General features: G+C 39.1%; 1 long non-coding RNA gene across 1 annotated transcript in view; it reads left to right on the top strand.

The window, feature by feature from the left end:
• Positions 1-17,204, top strand: part of LOC103100058 (uncharacterized) — a 108,984-nt gene that overhangs the window by 29,227 nt on the left and 62,553 nt on the right. The window contains exon 2 of the long non-coding RNA XR_001622939.2: positions 12,802-12,890. This is a non-coding gene — a long non-coding RNA (uncharacterized LOC103100058). The remainder of the gene's footprint in view (positions 1-12,801; positions 12,891-17,204) is intronic.

The following is a 17,204-nucleotide window of genomic DNA, read 5'->3' as shown; positions in this document are numbered from 1 at the left end:
GTTAATTGAATCTTATCCAGCACATGCTTTAGCACCTACACACAAAGGACCAAAAAAAAAAATCTTCCCTGATTTGGGCATTCCTTCTCCTGTAAAATATTCTGAAATCTGTCCCAATTATCAGGTCTAATGGAACATGTTTCTTTTACTTTAACAAATGTTTCTCTAACTTTTGGTAATTTGGTAAGGTACTCCTTAGGATTATTTGGATCCCAAAGAGGTTCCTCCAGAGACCAGTTTGCTTGATTTATCTTGCAGAACTAATCTGTTTGCTGCATCTATGATGGCTTGCCTTTCTCCATGAGAGAGTAAAGCAGGCAGCAGATCCATTACATCATCCAAAGATGGATGAAAACTTCTAAAAATTGTCTAAAATTGAATGCCTACAGCTGCAGGATCCTTATCAAATTTAGGGATATCTCTAATGAATAGAGATAAGTAGAATTAAAAAGAAATATGCGGTGTGAGTAAAACTCCATTTCCTCAGCCATCATGGATGGCAACTTTCTGCAGAGGAAAAATGCTTTGGGGTGCTTCTTTTGCCTCTAGAGAATTCAGACTCATAGCTGAGTCAGAGGAGTGGTGAGGAGGCAAGGAGACTGGCGAAGGAGGAGAAGGAGGAGCTGAAGCAGTCACACGTGGTTCTGGAATTTCAGAGCTTTCAGGTGGGAATTCTTTGGGTTTTGACTTAGGATCAGAAGAGGGGGTATCAGGAAGGGATTTCACAGAGGAAACTGGCAAGATGGGGTAATTAGGTAAGGGAGGAGGAGCTGCCAAGGGAAACAAGGGAAGGAGAGAAAGGAGTTAATTCAAGCTGGAGGTGAGATCGAGGAAGTTACCTGGGGATGAGGCCAGACTATGGAAAACTAGTACCATTTATTGATATGTAGTAACTCTGGTTCTGCACCATGACCTATAAAAGGGCTCAAAAGTAATCTAAATTTGCTTTGTATTTGAGAATGTGTTATCTTGATTTATTGTCATTATACTCTTAGCATCAGTGCCTAAAATATTCTCCTCTTCTGTGCCCTCTTCTGATGATGTGACTTGGGATAATGCTATCATTAGAGTCCATGGTTATCGAAGTAAAGGAGGAAGTGAGAGGAGGAATTTGGGGAGAGTGTGATTGAACTCTCTGACTAAATCTTAGTCTACCCCAAATATACCAGTATCCTAATTGCTTGGGGTTCTTGTCTCCTATATCTAGCTTCGGATCTTTCAATTTTTGGTCATTGAAAGAGCTATATTAGGGTCATGGCAATTCCCCAGCTGAATGGGTTTTTGTCTTGATCCAAATGTCACAGATCTTAATTGCTTGCTTTTTAAAAAAATCAATCTTTGTTCAATGGGAAATTCTTCCTTCTCTGCAGGGAGGAGTTTTTCCAAGGGTATCCTTGCTGGTACATGATTTTTGGCTTCCATTATTGAAATCATTTGCTCTAATTTCCCATCTCAGCAATTTGAGATAAGGGTTCCCAAAATGCTGTTGCTGGAGGTTTAACTGTTTTCCAAAAATCCCTTCCTGACTGTTGCTCAGGAAGATCATAAACAAAGTGCCTCTCTCTAAGAAGACACAAAATTTCTCTTATCAATACTTGCTTCTAAAGTTGGGATTATAGTTCAGCTGGCAATTCTCCAATATTGGCTCAATTAGCTCCCATATGGAAGAGATTTCTTGCTTCTTTTTACCTTAGGCATCTTCAACTACATGTATGACCATCAAACCCTCAGGTTGTTTGAATAATAATTGCTTTAAATACACTGTGATATCTGGTACTTGTAGGTCACCTTTTATATTTTTTCCAATTTTATTCCTTTGATATTCTTTACCTTTTATTCTTTCTAGATCAATTTTATTATTATTTTTTCTGGCTTCATAAAATAATTTTTTCATAGTTTGGTATGGCACTGAATAAAAAAATTAATTTAGATGGAATTGCCATTTTTTATTATATTGGCTTGGCCTACCCATGAGCAAATATTATTTTTTCAATTGTTTCAATTTGACTTTATTTGTATGAAAACTGTTTTGTAATTGTGTTCATATAGTTTTGAAGTTTGTCTTAGCAGGTAAACCTCTAAGAATTTTATATTGTCTACAGTTATTTTAAATGCAATTTTTCTTTCTATCTCTCTGCTGGACTTTGTTGGTACTGTATAGAAATGTTAATGATTTGTGTGTGTTTATTTTATATGTTGAAACTTTGCCGAAGTTGTGAATTATTTCAGCTAGTTTTTTTTGTTGATTCTCTAAGTGAACTATCATCTCACCTGCAAAGAGCAATATTTTTGTTTCCTCATTATTTATTCTAATACTTTCAATTTCTTTTGATTCTCTTATTGTTATTTCTTTCTTCTTTTTTTTAGAACTCTTACCTTTTGTCTTAGAATTGATACTAAGTGTTAGTTCCAAGGAAGAAGAGTGATAAGGGCTAGGCAATTGAGATTAAGTGACTTGCCCAGGGAAGGAAGTATCTGAGATCCACTGAGTAGTTTCTCTCCCTCCCTCCCTCCCTCCTTCCCTCCCTCCCTCCCTGCCTCCCTCTCTCTCTCTCTCTCTCTCTCTCTCTCTCTCTCTCTCTCTCTCTCTCTCTCTCTCTCTCCTTCCTTCCTTCCTTCCTTCCTTCCTTCCTTCCTTCCTTCCTTCCTTCCTTCCTTCCTTCCTTCCTTCCTTCCTTCCTTCCTTCCTTCCTTCCTTCCTTCCTTCCTCCCTCCCTTCCTTCCTCCCTTCCTCCCTTCCTTCCTTCCTCCCTCCCTTCCTCCCTTCCCTCCCTCCCTCCCTCCCTCCCTCCTTCCTTCCTTCCTTCCTTCCTTCCTTCCTTCCTTCCTTCCTTCCTTCCTTCCTTCCTTCCTTCCTTCCTTCCTTCCTTCCTTCCTTCCTTCCTTCCTTCCTTCCTTCCTTCCCTCCTTCCCTCCCTCCTTCCTTCCCTCCTTCCTTCCTTCCCTCCTTCCTTCCTGCCTTCCTTCCTTCCTTCCTTCCTTCCTTCCTTCCTTTCTTCCTTCCTTCCTTCCTTCCTTCCTTCCTTCCTTCCTTCCTTCCTTCCTTCCTTCCTTCCTTCCTTCCTTCCATCCTTCTTCCTTCCTTCCTTCCTTCCTTCCTTCCTTCCTCCCTTCCATAAAGAAGTAGAACTAGATGATTTTTTGGGTAGAAATGTGGCCCTTTCCCTTTCCCACATTGCCAACTCTAGACCATGATTGCTGCAGGTGATGTTGCTGCTTCTGCTGCAACTATTATTATTAAGGAAGGGAAGTATTGAGGTTGACAATCTGGGCAGTCTTTTTCTTTTAACTATTCTCATCACTTGGCTAGGAATGCTTACTGTAATGAAAATTGGGAATTGGAGGCCTTAAATGGGGGCTATCAGATATGGAATAAAAACAGTATTTTATATCCTGTGCATTAAATCATTTACCCATTCCATATGCCCCAGCACTTAACCAGAGAAAGAGGAATTTGCCCAGTGAAAATTGAGAGCAAATTATCTGAAAAACTGAGCTCCATAAATCTTGCAAATTATCCTATGCAGGTGATTCTAGGATAGAGTCAGGCCCATCTCCTGGGAGCTTTTATCAAGGAAATAATCATGAACAGTCATAGTAAGGCCTAGCAGAGATCTGACTTCCCATACTTGAATGTGACCTTTATGGGCAGGAAGCATTAATATGGTTTCTCCACCCATTGGTAGGCCCCTGGTAATTAATGGAGCCCCAGAGAGCAATTTTCTCACTCCGTGCCCGGGACAAGGATTCCTGGAGGAGACACACATCCCTGCCTGAAGCCAGCTTTGTCATCCACCTTCCTGATGACTGCCAGGCTGACTTGGCCCAATCTGGTGGAAGCAACTCTTTTTTTGAAATCCCTGCCCTAGGATGTTGTTGTCTGCCCTTTTCTGATTTCTCCCTAAGAAGAAGGATTTAAGAGAAAGAAGGCTTATTGCATAATGTCTTGAGCCTGCACCACCCAAATGAATTCATTATTTGTAGATTTTGAACCTGAATGGGACCTTAGAGATAAATCATTAAGTCCGACCCTTCTCCCTTCCCCTCCTCATTTTATAGAGGAAGAAATTGAGGACTAGGTCACAATTTTTAAACTAGAATTTTGAAACCAGGGTGAGGTGCCACAGAAAGAGTGCTGGGTTTGGAGATAGGACCTGGATTCAAACCTCAACTCTTATTTACTACGTGGGTCATCTTAGGCAAGTCACAACTTCTCTGGGTCTTAAGTTTCTTCATTTGTAAAAGAAGGGACTTGGACTACATAGCTTCTAAATTCTCTTCTACTTCCAACTCATTTCTTCTTCTATTTTTTTTGTACAGAGAAAAAAATGATGAATTTGGGCATTGAGGAGTTCTATGGATAGGCAGATATCCCAATGGGGTGATTTAAAAAAAAAAGAAGCACCAAGGTGCCTCCCACCCTAAAATATCTTTCTTACTGCCTGCAGTCCCATCATTGGAGGTCTATTCCTTTTAATCATAGGATTTAAAATGGAAAGGGGCAATAACAAGCACTTCAATCAATCAATCTACATTTATTAAAATATTTCGTACATGTCAGACATTGGGATAAGCCCTGGAAATACAAAGTAGTCTAATTTCATTCTACAAATGAGGAAATCATTGTCACCTACCAAAGTCACCTATGTGGTCAATGCTTCCCTCTTCCTCACATGTTCATGGTCTCCCAGCAAATTAATGGCAGACTATGATTCACACTGGGTTATTCTACCACTATATCATATTACATCTGTATTAAAGTTTAAAGTCCACAATCAAAATGTAAAAACAATTATGAGATATGATGCCTTAAGGTTTTTTTAAGCTAATGAATTGCCTAGGCTTAAGTTGGTCCTAGACTATCCTCCTTAATAGTAATAGCTAACATTGATATAGCACTTACTAGTTGCCAAGCACTGTACACTTGTTAGCTCATTTGGTCCTTACAACAATTCTGAGAAGTAGGTTTTATTACTATCCCCATTTTATAGATGAAGTAATTGAAGCAAATTTAAATAAAATTATTTTCCTAGGGTCATTAAGGGCCAACTAGTAGGTGTCTGAGTCCAGCTTTGAACTTGGGTCTTCTTGACTTCAGGCCCAGTGATCTATCCAATGTACCTTCCAGTTGCCTTTTTGTTTTTGCCAATTGAAATGCTTTTTTCCTTTTCTTCTTTCTTTCTTTTCTTCCTTTCTCCCTTCCTCCCTTTATCTCTTTCTGTCTTCCTCCTTTTCTCTCTTTCTTCCTTTCTCCCTTCCTCCCTTTATCTCTTTCTACCTACCTCTCTTTATCCCTTTCTCTCTTTCTCCCTTCCTCCACTTATTTCTTTCTCCCTTTATCTCTTTCTCTCTTCCTCCCTTTCTCTCTTCCTTTCTCCCTTTCTCCATTTATCTTTTTCTCTGTTTGTGGGAAGAGAAGATATACATATCAACCTTTACTTTTATTTTTGTTGGTACTACTGAGGGAGTACATAGGTCAAAGAAAGCTTTTCTTTCTTGTAGAAAAGCAAAAAAGTCACAAATACTTGATCCCACTTGTTTATCTGTGCACCCTCCAGTTTAAAATCTTGAGGTTCAACCAGAAGTGTAGGACTCTCTTGGGAATTCTGTAGACTGTAGGACTATTCAGTCTTACAAACTTTAGGCAAGGTTCTAGATAATTAACTAAATGGACTTTTGGATTATAAATATATTTTTTCAAACTTCGCCTGCTTCCCTTACTTCCTCTAGTCACATTCTCTAAATGTCAACATGATTTGGGGTTTGTTTTCTCTATGGGTACTTCATGCATCACTATGTCAAGAAATAGATCAAAATGGAACAGAAATAAGAGCACTGGGTTTGGGTTCAAGTCTCTGCCACTTATTACCCTTGTGACCTTGGCAAGTCTTTTCACTTTTTTGGGAGCCTCAGTTTCTTTACCTCTAAAAGGAAAGTATTGAACTAGAGGGCCTCTGAGGTCCCTTCTAATTTACCATCTGTGTTGGGCTCAGCACATGAAAAATTTCAGAAGAGAAGCATGTTATCATACAATATACAATAAAATGTGATATGTAGTAAGATTAACAAAACAAAATACTCTCACATTCCTCCACTAAAGATTCCTCTGATGCCATATTATGGTATGGCAAAGATCTTCCATTTTTGAGTGTTGGCAAGATGTCAGGGCGGGTCCTATCCAACTGGAAAGCTTTGAGTATTGGCCCAGATGTGGACTGTATTTGGGTTTTTCAAAGTCCATCTTGGCTGAGTGCAGAATGGCTCATCACCAGGTTGGCTACAAGGTGATAGGTTTGGGAGCTATAGGCAGTTAGGAAGATTGTCTGTTAAGGTATATAGGGTTTGGGAGGTATATTAGTTGGGAGAAGACCAAGACTGACAAAATCATAGATCAGTAGGGTCATAAATTACTGAACAAATAAACGAGTATTTATTAAGTGTCTACTTTGTGTCCCATGTTGTACAATATGGGGGATTTCAATGAATAAAATGAAATGGGCCCTGCTCTCAAGGGGCTTTCATTGGGCAGGTAGGTGGTGCAGTAGACAGAGTGCCAGGGCTTAAGTCAAGAAGATTCATCTTCTTGAATTCAAATCTGGTCTCAGACAGCTGTGTGACCCTGAGCAAGTCACTTAACCCTGTTTATCTCAGTTTTCTCATCTGTAAAATGAACTGGAGAAGGAAAGGCAAACCACTCTAGTATTTTTGCTAAGAAAACACCAAATGGGGTCACAAAGAGTTGAACATGACTAAAATGACCAAACATTAACAATAATTTATAAGTGGAAACAAAGTAATGGTCAGGGAGGTTATCTAATTTACAGAATGCTATTCTGGTATGAAGAGGCGGGATTCAACCTGGATCCTCTAGCTCCCCAATCAACCTTTTTTTCACCTGTATGGTGTTGTCTTGTAGTAAATAATTAATCTTTCTAAAATAGACCTTGGGTCATGGCATTCCATGGTTTAGAAACTTTTAATGGCTCTCCATTATCTAAAAGTACTGAGACTATTTTATCCAAATCAAACCGAGACCAAACATACTCCTTTTGCAAAGTCTCAATAAAAAACTGGGGTGGTCCTGATGTCATGGCAGTACTTGGAAGATAAAGTCTAAGCTCCTGGGTTTGGGATTCATTCCAACTTCTATTTGCCACCTTCTCTCCAACTTTTCCTCTGCCCAAACCTTCTCTGCTTCAGTCAAGTTGGTCAGCCCATTGCCAATGATGTTTTGTTCTGTCTCAACAAATTCCAGTGTTTTAAACTTATTTGGTCTTAGAACACTCTGAGGTTTGAAGAATATGATAGAACCCATAAATGGTAGTCCAGAGTCACTGTGCTAATGGATTAGGGATGGAGGAGGACGGGCATGAAGTTGAGAAAATTTTGTAGCAAAGTAGAGGAAATGAAGCCCATTTCACTTAAAAAAACTGTATCAGTATCAAGGCTTTGGAGATACATATATAATACTAAATAAAAAATTTAGAAGGATGGATACTTGTAGCACTGAAATTTTCTCATGCTTTTCATTTTATAGAACCTCAGGGTTTCAAGGAACACAGTGTGGGTAATGCTTGCTCATATCCTTTCCCCAAACCTGCCTGGAAAGTTCTCTTCCTCCTTTGTTCCTATCCAATCTTACTCACCCTTCAAGAGCCACCCCCAAATCTCTCTCATTTCATGGAGCCTTCATAGTTTGTTCTCTTCCTTCTCAGAAACTTCCCCTGTATTTGTATTTTCAATGCATTTAGCTGCTGATCTTGTCATGTTTCTTCAATTATATTGTCTTTTACTTTTACTGATATCCTCCAGAGAGCAGTTGAAAGGTAGGCAATGAAGATTGGGTTCTAGACTGGAGTGAGGTAGACTTAGGTTCAAATCCTGTCTTTAACTCTTGCTAAATTTGTGACTTTGGACAAGTCACTTAAGATGCTTCACTCTCAACTTCTTTCAATTAAAGTGAGGAAGTTGGACTCAATTCCTTTCTAGTTTTAAATTTGTAGGGCAGCTGGGTGGTGTAGTAGATAGAGTGTCAGACTTGGAGTCTGGAAGACCTGAGTTCAAATGGAACCTCAGATACTTAATAACTTATTTAACCACTGTTTACCTCAGTTTCTTTAACTGCAAAATAAGAATAATAATAGCATTTACTTTCCAGGGTGGTTTTGAGGATCAAATGAGATAATATTTGGAAAGTGCTTAGCATGGCATGAGATAGTTACTACATAGAGGCTAGTTATTATTATTATTACTATCGTTATTGTCATTACTATCAATGTACAGATCACAATTCCTTCACACCCTCTCAGCAAAACCAGTAGAGTTACTGAGCCTGGCAGCATATGCGATATTGTGCACCCATAGTCCCTCACCCTTCTCTAAGGAAAGGAGGGAAGTTCATTTCCTCATCTCTTCTCTAGAGCTAAGATTGCTTTCCTGGGTAATTTTGGAAGAAAGAAAAAATTGTTATTTAAGATTTGGTTTCACTTTTCCCCTAAATTCTCAATGAGGGTATAAATTCCTTGAGGACAGACATTGATAGAGCCTTTTACAAAGTAGGAACTCAAGAAATATTTTAAAAATTAAAAACAAACAACAACTCACCTTTTGTCTTAAGGTATTGATACTAAACATTGGTTCCAAGGCAGAAGAGTGGTGAGGGCTGGGCAATGGGGGTTAAACAGCTTGCCCAGTGTCCCATTGCTAAGAAGGGTCTGAATCCAGCTTTGAGCCCAGAACCCCCTGTCTCTAGACTTGGCTCTCTAAACACTAATTGGCTGTTAAGAGCAGAGGAACAAATAATTCTGTTGTAGTGAGGGAACTAGAAAATTTGTTGGATTTTGGACAGAGTACATAAATAGATTTTTCTTATTTCTTGTGGGTGACTGGATGCTGTGAATATCTATCTCAGTAACTGACCAGACTCTGGTTATCAGAAATACTTAATGCTTCCAAGAAGTTTCTAATTTATAATCAGGAGATAGCATATGACTGTAAGAGAAGCTGCCCATTAGGATTATCTCTTTTAATTCCTCTTAATCCTTTAATAAATGGAAAATTACCTGAGAAAAGAAAGTTGGAATTAAAACAATAATGAATGAGCAAAGGGTAAGGCAAATTCTGGTTTTCTTCTCTTGTCTGTCCATTAGGGAGGTACCATGGCCTATTGTAAAGAACATTGATTTTAGGAACAAAGGAAATAAATTTGCTTCCTAGCTTGACACAAGTTGTATGACCCAGGACAAATCATTTACCCCCTTTGAACCTTAATGTTCTTATAAGTAAAGTAGGAATAATAATATTTGTATTATTTTACTTTGCTGTGAGGAAAGCAAGTTGTTAGCAAGTTGTTAGGTGATAAATAAATGGGTTTCTAATCCTTGATGTATCTCTAATATCATTGATATGATACTGCCTTTAAGGGAATTGAAACCCACCTATACTTTTTTGGTCCCATGTTAGTTCTTTCCATGTCTTTTGATAACAATTTCCACCATATTGGGAGACTTTACTCTAGATCTCTTGACATTGTGTGGATACCAGGGGAGTTTTGGGGCCATTTTTTACCTAGGAAAAAAAGAGGCAACAATTTAGTATTCTTTCTTAGATATACATTTCATAAGGTTCACAAATAGGTACCTGGTAAATATATGGCAGTAGCAGGACATGGGAGCGGAATTACAAATTCATTTTGAAACATACAAAAAAATCTCAAAATAAAGATGTTATCCTTTACCTCTCACCATGTCCCATTCACCATCTTTTCTGGTCAAATTTTTCTCCAAGGACATTTTTTTTTCAAATTTAATTTTATTTATTTATTTAATTTAGAATATTTTTCCATGGTTACATGAATACATGAATTCTTTCCCTCCCTCCCCTCTTCCCATCTCTTTGAGTCTACATCCCTAATCAGAAGAGTCTATATCCCTAATCAGATCCCCATTGAACCATGTGATCAAGCAGTTGTTTTTCTTCTGTGTTTCTACTCCCACAGTTCTTTCTCTTGATGTAGCTAGTGCTCTTTCTCGTAAATCCCTCAGAATTATCTTGGATCATTGCATTCTGCTAGTAGAAAAGTCCATTACATTTGATTGTACCACAGTGTATGTCTCTGTGTACAATGTTCTCCTGGTTCTGCTCCTTTCACTTTGCATCAATTCCTGGAGGTCATTCTAGTTCACATGGAATTCTTCCAGTTCATTATTCCTTTTAAGCACAATAGTATTCCATCACCAACAGACACCACAATTTGTTCAGCCATTCCTCAATTGAAGGGCATCCCTTCCTTTTCCAATTTTTTGCCACCACAAGGAGTGCAGCTATGAATATTTTTGTACATGCCTTGTTCCTTATTATCTCTTTGGGGTACAAACCCAGCAGTGGTAAGGCTGGATCAAAGGGCAGACAGTCTTTTAATGCCCTTTGTGTATAGTTCCAAATTGCCACCCAGAATGGTTGGATCAATTCACAACTCTACCAGCAATGCATTCATGTCCCAATTTTGCCACATCACCTCCAACATTTATTACTTTCTTTCGCTGTCATATTAGCCAATCTTCTAGGTGTGAGGTGGTATCTCAGAGTTGTTTTGATTTGCATTTCTCTGATTATAAGAGATTTAGAACACTTTTTCATGTGCTTATTGATAATTTTGATTTCTTTATCTGAAAATTGCCTATTCATGTCCCTTGCCCATCTATCAATTGGGGAATGGCTTGATTTTTTGTACAATTGATTTAGCTCTTAATACATTTGAGTAATTAGACCTTTGTTAGAGGTTTTTGTTATAAAGATTTTTCCCCCAATTTGTGGCTTCCCTTCTAATTTTGGTTGTATTGGTTTTGTTTGCACAAAACCTTTTTAATTTAATGTAATCAGAATTATTCATTTTACATTTTGTAATATTCTCTATCTCTCACTTGGTCTTAAAATCTTTACTTTCCCAAAGATCTGACAGGTAAACTATTCTATGTTCACCTAATTTACTTATAGTTTCCTCCTTTCTATTTAAGTCATTCACCCATAATAAATTTATCTTGGTGTAGGGTGTGAGATGTTGATCTAAACCTAATCTCTACCATACTTTTTTCCAGTTTTCCTAGAAATTCTTGTCAAATAGTAGATTTTTGTCCCCAAAGCTGGGATCTTTGGGTTTATCATACACTATCTTGCTGAAGTAATTTATCCCAAATCTATTCTACTGATTCTCCTTTCTGTCTCTTAGCCGGGACCATATTGTTTTGATGACCGCTGCTTTATTGAGGACATTCTTTATACAAAACTATGCAATTCTTTCTTGGTAACCTTCATTGACAGCCTAGTCACATTTCAACTATACACCTTTCCTATGCTCTTTTGGATGAACCAGAACTAATTCTTTTTTGATGGGGGTAGTCTATAACTCACAATCAGATAGCATCACCAGAAGGTTATTGATGTTAAAAATATACCTTATTTTCAGGAAAATGTTTGGGGTCAATAGAAGCAGTAAAGCATTTCCTAGAAGTCAAATTTAGCTTGTTCCCCATCTCCTCTTCAGATTCTTCTGTAGGATGTGTCTAAGATGAAGGACCACATGCACACACTGATAGACCAACCCAATGGGATCTAAATGCATGTCACAATCTAGAAAAGAGGCATTCTTCATCCACTTGGTTTTTACTAGTGTGGATAGTTAAGATGAGCTCTTGTGAGTGATTGTAGCTTTCATTTAGAAGTCTCTGCAGTGTTCCAGTGACTGATATAATTAGCACCATGTTATCCATAAGCAGAACCATTTGGACTTCTTTGCCATCTATAGGGAGCCCTTCTGAAGTTTAGACTCTTTTGGACATTCTCCATGACAGTGACAGATACTTTTGGTGTGTATCCATCTCACTACTTTATATCTCACTTGATATTCATTATCAGATCATTGAAGAAAATTGTATGTCTTATTATATCTTTTAAGGACTCTTGTAGGATTAAAAAAACACAACCTTTCCTTCTATCTTTGAATCAATACTAAGTATGGGTACCAAGGCAGCAGAGTGGTAAGGGCTAGCCAATGAGGGTTAAGGGACTTGCCCAGGATCACACAGTTTGGAAGCATCAGAGGCCAGATTTGAACCCCGGGATCTCCTTTCCCTAGGTCTAGCTCCCTATCTACAGAGCCACTTCTTGTAGAGTTTTTACATATATATGGGAGATGTTTACCTGGAGGTGAGATTTTGCTTCTTTGAATTAAAAACTTAAAAAAATTTAACAATCAACAAGATCAGTATTAATGTTCACGCCTTGAAATATTCAGGCAGCCATGCAACATGCATTTATTGAACCCTGTTATGTGCCAGGCATTGTGCTAAGAGCCAGCATTACAAAGAAAGACAAAAGATAATCCCTGTTTTTCAGGAATTTATGGTTTAATGGAGAGACAATATGCAAACAACTCAGTACCACAATATAAATAGAGGATAAATTGGAGATTATCAATGGAGGGAAAGCACTAGCATTAAGGAGGTTTGGGAAAAGCTTCTTGAATAAGGTGAATTTTGGTTGGAACTTGAAGGAGATTGACTTTCTACTCAATTATGTATAATGATGTGCTCTGCTGGGGGACGTAACTTAAGAAAGCCTGACTCTTTCCTCCAATGAGGATGCCCTCTATGCTCATTTTGATATTATTTTGAAAAGGTCTTACCAAACTGGGAACGGCTATTGATCAGCAGTTTTTGATGTTTTTTTGCTTGGCTTTTATTTTTTGTAATAATAGGGTCCCTGATTTCCCCCTAACCATTTGATGTCCTTTTCTTTTTTCAGAACTCTTCAGAACTGACACTTCACACTGGCAGTGAAGGATGCTTCCCAGTTGTTTGCAGAGAGGTGGTGGGCCATTGCTGTGGAGAAAGGTATAGGAGTGAGGTCATATTTGGCCAAAGGGTTGGTTTTCATTTGCTTTATTAGACTTTTTTTTTGTCTTATAAGGAAGGGATCTGTGCTGGGTGGGTGAGGGTAATTGGGAAGTGACAGAGAGGAATATTTATTTGGAAAAAGAAAGTCTTGGATCCCCTAACTCTTGTAAAGTTGTTCTACCTCTAGCAGGGACCCTCTCTGTATATTCTTAGTCTTGCTTAGATGTTCCTCATGTTTTTGTTTTCTTAAATGCCATTTCTACTTCTTCAAGCACCATACAGAGGACTATTTGTCTGCTCTATTATAATAATTATACATGGGGGCAGCTAGGTGGCTCAGTGAGTTGGGAGCTAGGTCTGAAGAAGGCAAGTCTGAGTTCAAAATTGACCTCTGACACTTCCTAGGTGTGTGACCTTGGGCAAGTCATTTAATCACACTGCCTAACTCTTACCACTCTTCTTCTGCCTTGGAACTAATACTTAGCATTGATTCCAAGATAGAAGGTAAGGGTTAAAAAAACAACAACAACCAATTATACACTTTGTGGTGATTTAGTAACATCTCTCATAGAGAACTGTACTAGTTTGCTCATCCTTCCTGGGGAAGGAAGTCACACACACACACACACACACACACACACACACACACACACACACACACGAGTCTGATAAACAAAATCACGTTATTGTTTCTGCTAGGGATAAAATTGGAACATTTGTGTACCTTTTGGCTTGGCACCCTGAGCCCTGAGATCTGGTTTTATAGAGATCTGCAGCAGATGCTGCTCCAAATCTTGGGGTCATTTTGTCCTCACCCAAGCCTCCCCTGCTTATCTCACAGTGTACACACTTTATTTCTAGATCTCTGCAGAAAAGGGTTAAAGAGTTCTCAACTCCTGTGCAGGCACTCAGATGAAAAGATGTTTAGGACACAGGACAGCCTTCATTTTATTCCTACAGAAAGTACAAAACATGAAGGACTCCCAGTAGCCAATGAACAATAAAAACAATTCTTTCTTTCTGTTGGTAATTCCCATCTTCCCACAGGGAAGCTCTCCAACCTTATTGCACCATCGTAAGGGTTTTGAGTTTGCCAAGAAAGGAAATGCTAAGAAAGGTCCCTGGAAACACAACCCCCTTCCTGGTAGACCTGTCTAGTTATTTACTCCCCCTTTTTATGGGTCAACTCTTTACTGCTCCTCCAGCTTCAGGACCACATGCTTGCTCCCTTCTCTAGCTGGCTGGGTCCCGTGTCTCCCCTGATCCACTGCTGTCTCTAACTGCTCTCAGTTCTTGGATGACAAGTCATACCATATTGCTTTTCCACAAATGGGTTTTAGGATCAAAACTTAGATCTTGAGGGGACTTTAGTGGCCATCTAGCTCAATCCTTTCATTTTACAGATATAAAAAACAAAAAACAAAAAACTGAGGGCAAGAGAAGGGAATCAATCTGCTCAACACTTTCCAAGCAGTAGGTAGAAAAGCTAGAATTGTAATCTAGACCTAGACTCCAGCCTTGGCCTAAATTCTAGGTTCTTCCTTTCTCTGTTTTGCAGACTGAGTCCTCAAATGCTCAACTTTCTCCTAGAGAATTGGATTTGGGCTGTTCTATCACTGCCTCTGGCTAACACTGCCACCTCTTGTGCACACTTGGCTGTGAGGCTTCCACATTGCCTCTCTGGGGCAGATATTAGCCACCAGCAAATCCTCCTCCTTCACCTTCCTTTACTTTATATCTTAATAACAACTCTAAGATATCAGGGCAAAGGCTAGGTAAAGCAGGACTAAGTGACTTGCCCAGGGTCACAGGACTAGAAAGTGTCTGAAGCCAGATTTGAACTCCAAGACTGGCCCTTTATCCTCTGAGTTACCTAGCTGCCCCCTAGCTTTCTTCTGACTAACCCTGGCAGATTTGTCTGTCTCTTTCCATAGGTCCAGCACAAGATAATTCCAATCCCTGATAATCTGATCCAATCAAGTCATCAGTGCTGAAACTCAGTCCATATCATTAGATATAACTAGGAATTTTAAGAATGAGGGCAGGCAGTTGGGTTCAGTGGATTGAGAGTCATGTCTAGAGATGAGACATCCTGGGTTCAAATCTGGCCTCAGACACTTCCCAGCTGTGTGACCCTGGGCAAGTCACATAACCCCCATTGCCTAGCCCTTACCACCTTTCTGCCTTGGAACCAATACACAGTATTGATTCCAAGATGGAAGGGAAGGATTAAAAAAAAAAGAATGAGGGCAAAAGGGAGGAGGCAGGTGCTAGGATAGAGAGGGAGGTCATCTGTAGCAAGCATTTTGGGTAGAAGGCTAGACAGCATTACCAAAGGATGGAATGTAAAGTTTCTATGGAGCTGAGAGATTAATTATTTCTGAATAGGTAGGAAGAAGGCAAGGGTTAGCAGGGCCAGATGTTGGGAGTGCCCATATTGGGGAGTAAGGTGGCATGGAGAGGAAAAACATACCAGGATGGGGCTGTTGGAGATCTCTAAATTTCCAAGTCTTGGGGCAAAGTCATGATTGCCGCACTCTTGTTACGGCTTTGGACCATGAGGATATTTCTATCTTCCTCTTCACATAATCAAAGCCCTCAAGCCTTTGTTCTTTTAAGCTCATCAAGTTGACCAGGCTATCTGATTAATCCTCTATATTTGCTTTACTTTGGCTTTGGGAATACTTGGCCCATAGACCTTATTTTCCAAAGATAACCTGACTTTTCACTCCAAGTGGATATGTGGCTTATTTTTCAGTATCAAAGAAATCTTCTATGTCAAAAACAAAAAGTTCTGGTAAATTTGTATTCAGTAAAAATTCCAAAGTGAATGTAATTTCTCAAGGAAATAATTCCTTCCTTATGTAAGGAATCCTTGATGACTTCTTTCCAATTTGACTTCAAATGGGTACCAAACTCCCTGGAAATCTCTGTTTTCTCAGAGGAACTTGTCTGAAGTTATGCATTGCTCAGTCACATGTTACAACTTTGATGCCTACGTTTTTAAAAGTTAAAAACTCAGTATTTAAAATTTCTAAAAGATGTAGATTTCCTCTTTTCCTCCTTCCTCACAACTCCTCTTATTTTTTTCTTTTAAGCTTTTACAAAGGGATATTTACTCAGAAGATATGGCAAAAACAGAAGTGCAAACATCCCCCTTCTCCCCTATTGCTTGGGGGAACTCTTCTGTACCATCTTGGACCTTGGGAAGAAGAAGCTTAAATTTTATACAGTCTCTATCTCACATTAACACCCCCCCCCCCAGGTCAAGAAAATTGGGGATTTTTCTCTTGATTATCTGGTTTCTGGCAAATTCTGGAACAAATTCTATTCCAGGAACTCTGATAGCTCACTCTCCTAACTTGTTGATGCTCACAACATTTTGTCTAAAAGCAGAACCCCCCCCCCCCAGGCAGAGAAGCAACAAGAGAGCCATGCACTAATTGGGGGGGGGTTGTCCTGAGGCTTCTCTTCCCACCAAGTGCCTTCTCCTCTGGGTATTTTATCCACCTGTTCCTCACACTTGGAATTACCTCCTAAAACTCTGTCTACTGATTTAAAAAAAAAACCTCTTACTTTCTATTTTGATAACAACTCTGACAGAAGGGCAAAGTCTAGGCAAACAAGGTTAAGTGACTTGCCCAGGGTCATACAACTAGAAAGTGTATGAAGTTGTATTTGAACCCAGGACCTCATCACTCCAGGACTGGCACTCTATCCATTGTGCTGCCTAACTGTCCCAATGACTTCCTTTAAGTTCCAACTAAAACCCCACCTCCTACAGAAAGTCTTTCACAATCTCCTTTCATTCCAGTGCCTTCCCTTTGCCAATCATTTCCCATTTACCTGTAGTTAGTTTGTTTGGTATATATTTGTCTGCATGTTGGTTCCCTCTTAGATTGCAAGCTCCTTGAGGACAGGGACTGTGTTTTGTCTTTTTTTTTTTTGCATCTCTAGTGATTAATACGATGCCTGATATGCAGTAGGTATTTAATCAATGTTTACTGATGGATTGTTTGAGAGTCTTTGTCACCTCACTCAAACTCAGCCAGACAGTAATCTTTTTTGCTATTCTAATAGAAACACCTAAAGAAGTAAAAAAAAAAAATCCCAAACAAGACAATTACACAGCTGGAGAAATACCGTGTAGGAGAACCATTTTATTTTGCATGATTTACTTTATGCCCTCTTTTTTAACAGGCACACTGACTTGTAGGCTGTTCCCTGAATTTGGCACATTCCATGCATTTGTCCAGGCTGTATTTGGTTCTCTGGAGTCCTCTCCCTCCTCTCTTCTGCCTTATAGAATCT

This window comes from Monodelphis domestica, chromosome 6 (assembly GCF_027887165.1).
Source record: "Monodelphis domestica isolate mMonDom1 chromosome 6, mMonDom1.pri, whole genome shotgun sequence".
Taxonomy (NCBI): domain Eukaryota; kingdom Metazoa; phylum Chordata; class Mammalia; order Didelphimorphia; family Didelphidae; genus Monodelphis; species Monodelphis domestica.
This window is presented reverse-complemented; position numbering and strand designations above follow the sequence as displayed.